Source organism: Labrus bergylta, chromosome 9 (assembly GCF_963930695.1).
Source record: "Labrus bergylta chromosome 9, fLabBer1.1, whole genome shotgun sequence".
Lineage (NCBI taxonomy): Eukaryota > Metazoa > Chordata > Actinopteri > Labriformes > Labridae > Labrus > Labrus bergylta.
In genome coordinates, this window is record NC_089203.1 from 19,579,884 (window position 1) to 19,585,883 (window position 6,000).

Consider the following 6,000-nt stretch of genomic DNA (forward strand, 5'->3'; position numbering starts at 1 on the left):
CTTCCCACATGAAGGGAGACTAAAAGGAAAGATGCAAAAAGAATATGTAAAAGAGAACTGAAGAAAAAAAGAGCCGGAATCAAAATATATTATTTTGTTGCTCTATTTTTCTCCCTCCCTCTCTCTCACACACATAGACGCATAGAAATCTCCTCTGCGGATTGAATCACACTTTTAAGTACAGAAAAAGGGTCCATACAGGTCAAATGTGACACATAATCCTGTGTGATTTGATTATACGCCTCCTGACTCGACACAGCTTCACCACCTCAGTCTTTCATTACGTAGGGAGAAGAATCAGGGCAGAATGGGCTCATCATGAAAAGGCAGTCACCCATCCTGACTGGGTCTAGACTTAAGATCTGATAGCCTCCATCCTTCATCTCTCAGGATCCTCCTCACGGTCCACTGACTGTAGGAAGGAAGTGTACCTCTGCACAGGAAGTTTACACAGCCCTGTGTGTCCCAGGAGGCGTCCGGCTCTTCAGCAGAGTTTAGGGACATATTGTGTCGATATGCATAGAAACTACTACAAATGTCAAAAGTGTAAAGTGAGGCACCATGAAATTTCAAGACTTACAAAAGTGCCGCTCGTCGAACATGTTTAGTTTAGTTTATTTGTTCATTATTTTGTCGACAGTCCCCTTTAATTAACTGTACAGTAAAAGGAGAAGCTTTAGCCTTTGCGGCTAATTTACAGCTCTAGTCTGTATGCCTCTTCAGTGCAGCCGTTAATCAGAAACATTAAACATCTCTCTCCTGCACACCATGCTTCATTCATCCTCATTCATCATTCAACAGGGTGCCGCGAGAGGTTTCCTTTTGGGTTACCTTGATGATTACCTTTACAGTTTATCGATCAGTCATTGGACTGGCAATTGCCACGTAATCCTTTCATGATTCAGGTCATCAGCTTTTACAAAACACTTCACTGTTTGGCTGCAGCGGAATAACAGACACTCATATTCAAACATATATGCTCAGTGCACAGATGCCTATAATTAACAAAGAGCAAGAACATTTAAACACTACTGTCTCAGATTATGTCTCTACAGCATAGTGTAACACATTTATCTGCAGTGTTGTTTAATTTGTGCAGGGCGATGTGCTTTATTGAAAAAGAGCGTACTTCAATAAGGGAGAACAGAGCGTGTTTCGTCTCATCCCAGATCTGTTGTATATCTGTTGTGAATAACTTTTTCACATTCGATGCAGCAAAGAAATTACATTAAATTTCTTATCCGCAGTGATCAGTTACTTTCACATTTTGGAACTGAGAAATTCGCCCGAATGTCCGATTTGCTTCATATGTCATTGCATTTTAAAAAGCAACTTCAATCACCCTTTTCATGTAATTTGTTGATTCAGTCTTGGTAAGGATGATTGAATCAACAAATGACGTGAACAGGGAGAGTCTCCCGCTGTGAGGTGCAAGTGGGACCAACCAGACCAGGAGGATTTCAGGGGCAGTCTTCCGAAAATACTCTGGAAGATTTTCAGGAGTGCATTTGTGAAATAATCTAAAAGATGTGAGTTACACTGTAGCACTCTTGAGTTTTTGTTTACTTTTTCACACTTCATACCCTTATCCCAGTAGAGAGCAATGTTAACAAACTGCATATTTTTCTCATATCATGCCCTCTCTTCGACTATAAAATTAATAACGCCTCTTAAATTTTCAATAGCCTATGTGGGGTCAGTGAAAACCATCCTTCAAAACAACACTGAATTATTATCTTCTCTTGGAACTGCCTGCTGCAAGCAAAAGTGTCTCTATAAGAGCGGAATGACATAAAAGATGCTCAAAGCTCATGAGAGTTAGATAATACTGCATGTCTGAGTGTAATGCGATCCAGTTTTTATATTAATGTTGATTATTCACATTTTGATGCATTTTTTTTCTCCCACTCATATGATCAATACTGTGAGTGGTTTCTTTTAGAAAAAAATCCCCACGTTTTATTCGTCAATACATCAAGACTTTTATTTATAAATGAATAACTTTTTGGGCCAACCACCACCATCGGCCTGTGTCGTCCCCACAACCACCACAGCCCTCATTCATGCACCGCCTGCTCGGACCTCCACCTTAGCAGCAAGGAAGTGTGGACAACAGGAACACGAGGAATACAAAGGAGAAGTCCTTCCTGCACATTATCTCATATGCTCTTTTTTAAAGCATCTCGAGATAACACTTATTATGAATTGGCGCTATACAAATAATGATTGATTGATTGATTGAAATATTGGTTCCTATTGTCCATATTTGGTGTTCAAGTAGAAACGTATAAAAAGGAGTGTGAGGGATAACCGTTCTCAATCTCTAAGCAGTTTTGTCTTGTCTTTGTGTTTTAAAAAAACAACTTTAATCATCCTTCCATGTCATTTGTTAATTACGTCATGGTAAGCACGAGCTTTCCGGGACCAGCAGTCATTTTTTTAAGAGATATGCGTCCGATGGGACCCTGCTCCCAATGAAGCCCTCTACCTCCTAGTATTTTTCAATACTGAGAACTAGTTGAATTGAAATGTGGATTACGGTGCAGCAAATCTTCCCCAACTTCACACATTAATTTCCCAAATCTCACCTTGAGCTATTGCTGAGGGATTTTCTCAATTTCTTGCTTGATGGGACAGGTGTATTTACTTACGTAATTGTATTCCTCATCCAATTTCTAATGCGATTAAATATTAATACAATTCTGGGTTTGAGGTGAAGCAGATCTGTGAAAAATATCTAGACAGCAATATTGTGAAATTGTTCTTCCTGCTTTGCAACTTTTTAAATCACCTGTGAATGGAACAGAAGCAGCAGAAGAGAAAATCTGAAAAAGGTATTCTTACAAGTGAAACGCCATGAGTAAAAGATAATAATAGGCACAAGAATTTTTATTTTTACTATGATGATCTTGACTCATCCTGGCTGAGCTTTGTTTAGTTAGCAGAGCTCTCTTGGGAAACATCGAGCAGTGTAGTAAAAGTGGAACTCTCCAGAATGAGCTTTGAGCTTCAAGTCCCAGATATCCCAGCGTGTGTGCCACCGAGTCAGACAATAGAGCCAAACACAAGTCATAGCCAAATCGTAATTACCTCTGCAGCCTGCAGAAGCAGCCCAATTGACTCCTGGAGATGAATGACAACAGGTAAAGGGCAGTGATTAGCTGCAGGCCTCTAAAGCTTTGTTTGGTGCACAGGGAGAAGAAATTCTCTATTTAGGGCAGAAGATATGCTTCACTTATTACACTCTTAATATCGTGTGGAATTATTATGGAAGCAATTCTAGTCAGTACTGAAGCCGGTGCAGTCTTGTACATCCAGTTATCAGATAGATTGTGTTTGTTACAGTTTTAACTTCATGACCAATAACACAGCAATTTATTGTAGATTGAGGATACCTCTAACCCTGGTTGATTAGTTTGAAATGAGTTATTAATTTAGTTTTCATGCTCATTTTTCGGAGGGTTAAATAGCTCTTTGTTTTTGTTGAAATCGTAAATAATATTAACATAATTTTGTATGCAAGCTCCATGGTAATGTAAATAATGTTTCAAAAAGAAAATGGCCATCAGCTGAAAAATAGACATATAAGCTCATAATAACTGATCGGTTCTCCAAGACAATATAAAACTTCCTTTTTAACACCTCCATTTACTCAAACTGACCTTTAAAAATGGACTGCTTTGAAAACTAACATTCATTTACAACAAATAGTGGAAGTATTGAGAGACAGCAGCCTAATGACAAACACCAGGGTGTTCAAAATAATAGTCACAAATGATGAAATGTTGTATAAATGATCAGCGCCCATGTAATGAAATATTACCTAAAGTCATTAAATCTGGAAATATTGATCACCCTTTCCTTAATAAATCTGAAGTTACTTGTGTGTTCCTGATGTGTTGTGAAAACAAAGCACTGAATAATGAAGTTCACCTTGTTGGTTTTGTACAGTTCTGCTTTAAAAGTTAAAGCCTGTTTGTCCTTTTTCTTGCTTGAAGCTGTGAGAGAGCATTTTCTTGGCAGTCATTAAACATTTATAAAATTAATTACTATCAATAGGGGTGTAATGATTCATTCATCGTACAGATCCATTAAATATGAACCATGCTGATTCAAATGCATCCATCTAGTAGAAAAAATGGAAAAGAGAAACAATCCCTTCAGCCACAATCAATATAAAATTATTCCAACTGAAGTATTCATGACTCCTTTCAACACTGTTGAATATCTTGATGAAATGCTTCACAGGTCCTGTTGTAATTGGTCTATTCCTAATGTAAATGTGATTGCATGTTGGCAGTAATTGTGGCAGTGTTGCCTTAAGAAATTTGTAAGTATAAGTTAAACTATTTGACCAAACACTTCACAACATCTCACAATCTATAGTTTCACATTACACCAAATAACAGCAGCAACGATATACCAATGATCTATCAACAGATCAAAGAGGGGATAGGGGACTTATGAGAAGTTTACAGAGCTGTAGATTATCTTCAGTTACTGATTTTGATTACCTAACAAAGCAACATTACTGGTAGAGGCAGTATTACCTGAGGGAAGACCGTGGCAAGATATAAAAGCAATAAATAATTTCTCATCTGTGTGCACACTACTAACCACTATGAACCTTTGTGTTATGTACAGTGAGAACTGGAGTAGTGAAAGACTGAACCTGAGCATAGGTTAGGCAATTTATTTTGAAATCATTTCAGTTATATTTGTTAAAATGTTGCATCTCAGCAGCAATAGACGAATAGATGCTTACAATGACATGACTAAAGAGACTTTTACAGCCAGGGATACTGTTTTTTTTATTGAATTTTATTTTATAACGAATGTCTGATAAACTAGCTGAATGATTGCATTCCTGTCCACACTAACACAAACTAGTTATTTCTTCGAGTTAGTTTGTACTGCATTTCATGTAAGGAAGTGAGGCTTGATATGTTTTGGGGGATTGTCTTTAGCCTTTTCCCAGTTGGATAATTTCAAATCTGTCTTACAGTTGATCCTTGCTTCAAACTTGCCTGCTCCAGCTTTAATAAAGAACAGCAATACTAAGTTATGTTTGTCTTGTTTATTTTAGGAGAATAGCAAAATATCAGCAACAATATCTTATCATATAGCTTCATGGTGTGGTGAAATCTGTGTGATAATAATATACCAAATTTGGAGACATGATATTTGATACTGAAACAATGCTTTAAACCATGAGACTTTACATGAGAGTTTGCAAAAGACATTTCATTATATTATTTAATCATATTATTAAGTATCTCATTTTAGTTTCATCATATGAGGGCAGATTGTTAATCTGTGATTATATTTTTTGGGTCAAACATGAATGTATTATGAATTATAGACTTGGCCGTGCTTTATTCTATGAATGCAATAGATTCTGTGAAACTATAAACAGATCATTTTCACTCAAGCATTGCTCAAGCAAACCGATCACATAGTTTAGTTTGTCCGTCTCTGTGGGCACTATTGTGGTTGCTTTATGTAGGGAGCTTGTCTTTTTAGTGGCCTTTCTATCTGACGCTACGAGCTACCATAGTGGAAGTAACTTAGGCTCGGAGTCCCAGGCTACTTAGCTGTTTAACTGTTTAAAAAGCCCACAGATGACACCTCCCAAAACTGTAGTGTAGTACATTTGTCTTTTTGACACTCTTATGCTCTAACAATGTTGCTGCATGTTTAAAAACTGTGATAACGTGTCAGTTTTGTCCATAGTTTGTTTCCTTTGCTCCCAAGTGGCCAAAAAAAGAAAAAACAGAAAATTAAACAGCTGGATCATTTTAGTAGCTTGAACAGCCAGTCAGACTATTTTTCAGGTAATACAGGTGGAGTGGTCTTTCTCATCTATCACGAAGACGTTCTAATAAACTGTTGTTATTCCAACACTTCCTGTCTGTAGAGCAAACAACTGAGCCTTTTTTAAACACCTATGAACACTATATACAGCTGTTGCATCAGTTTTTATCTATTTAAATTCTCACT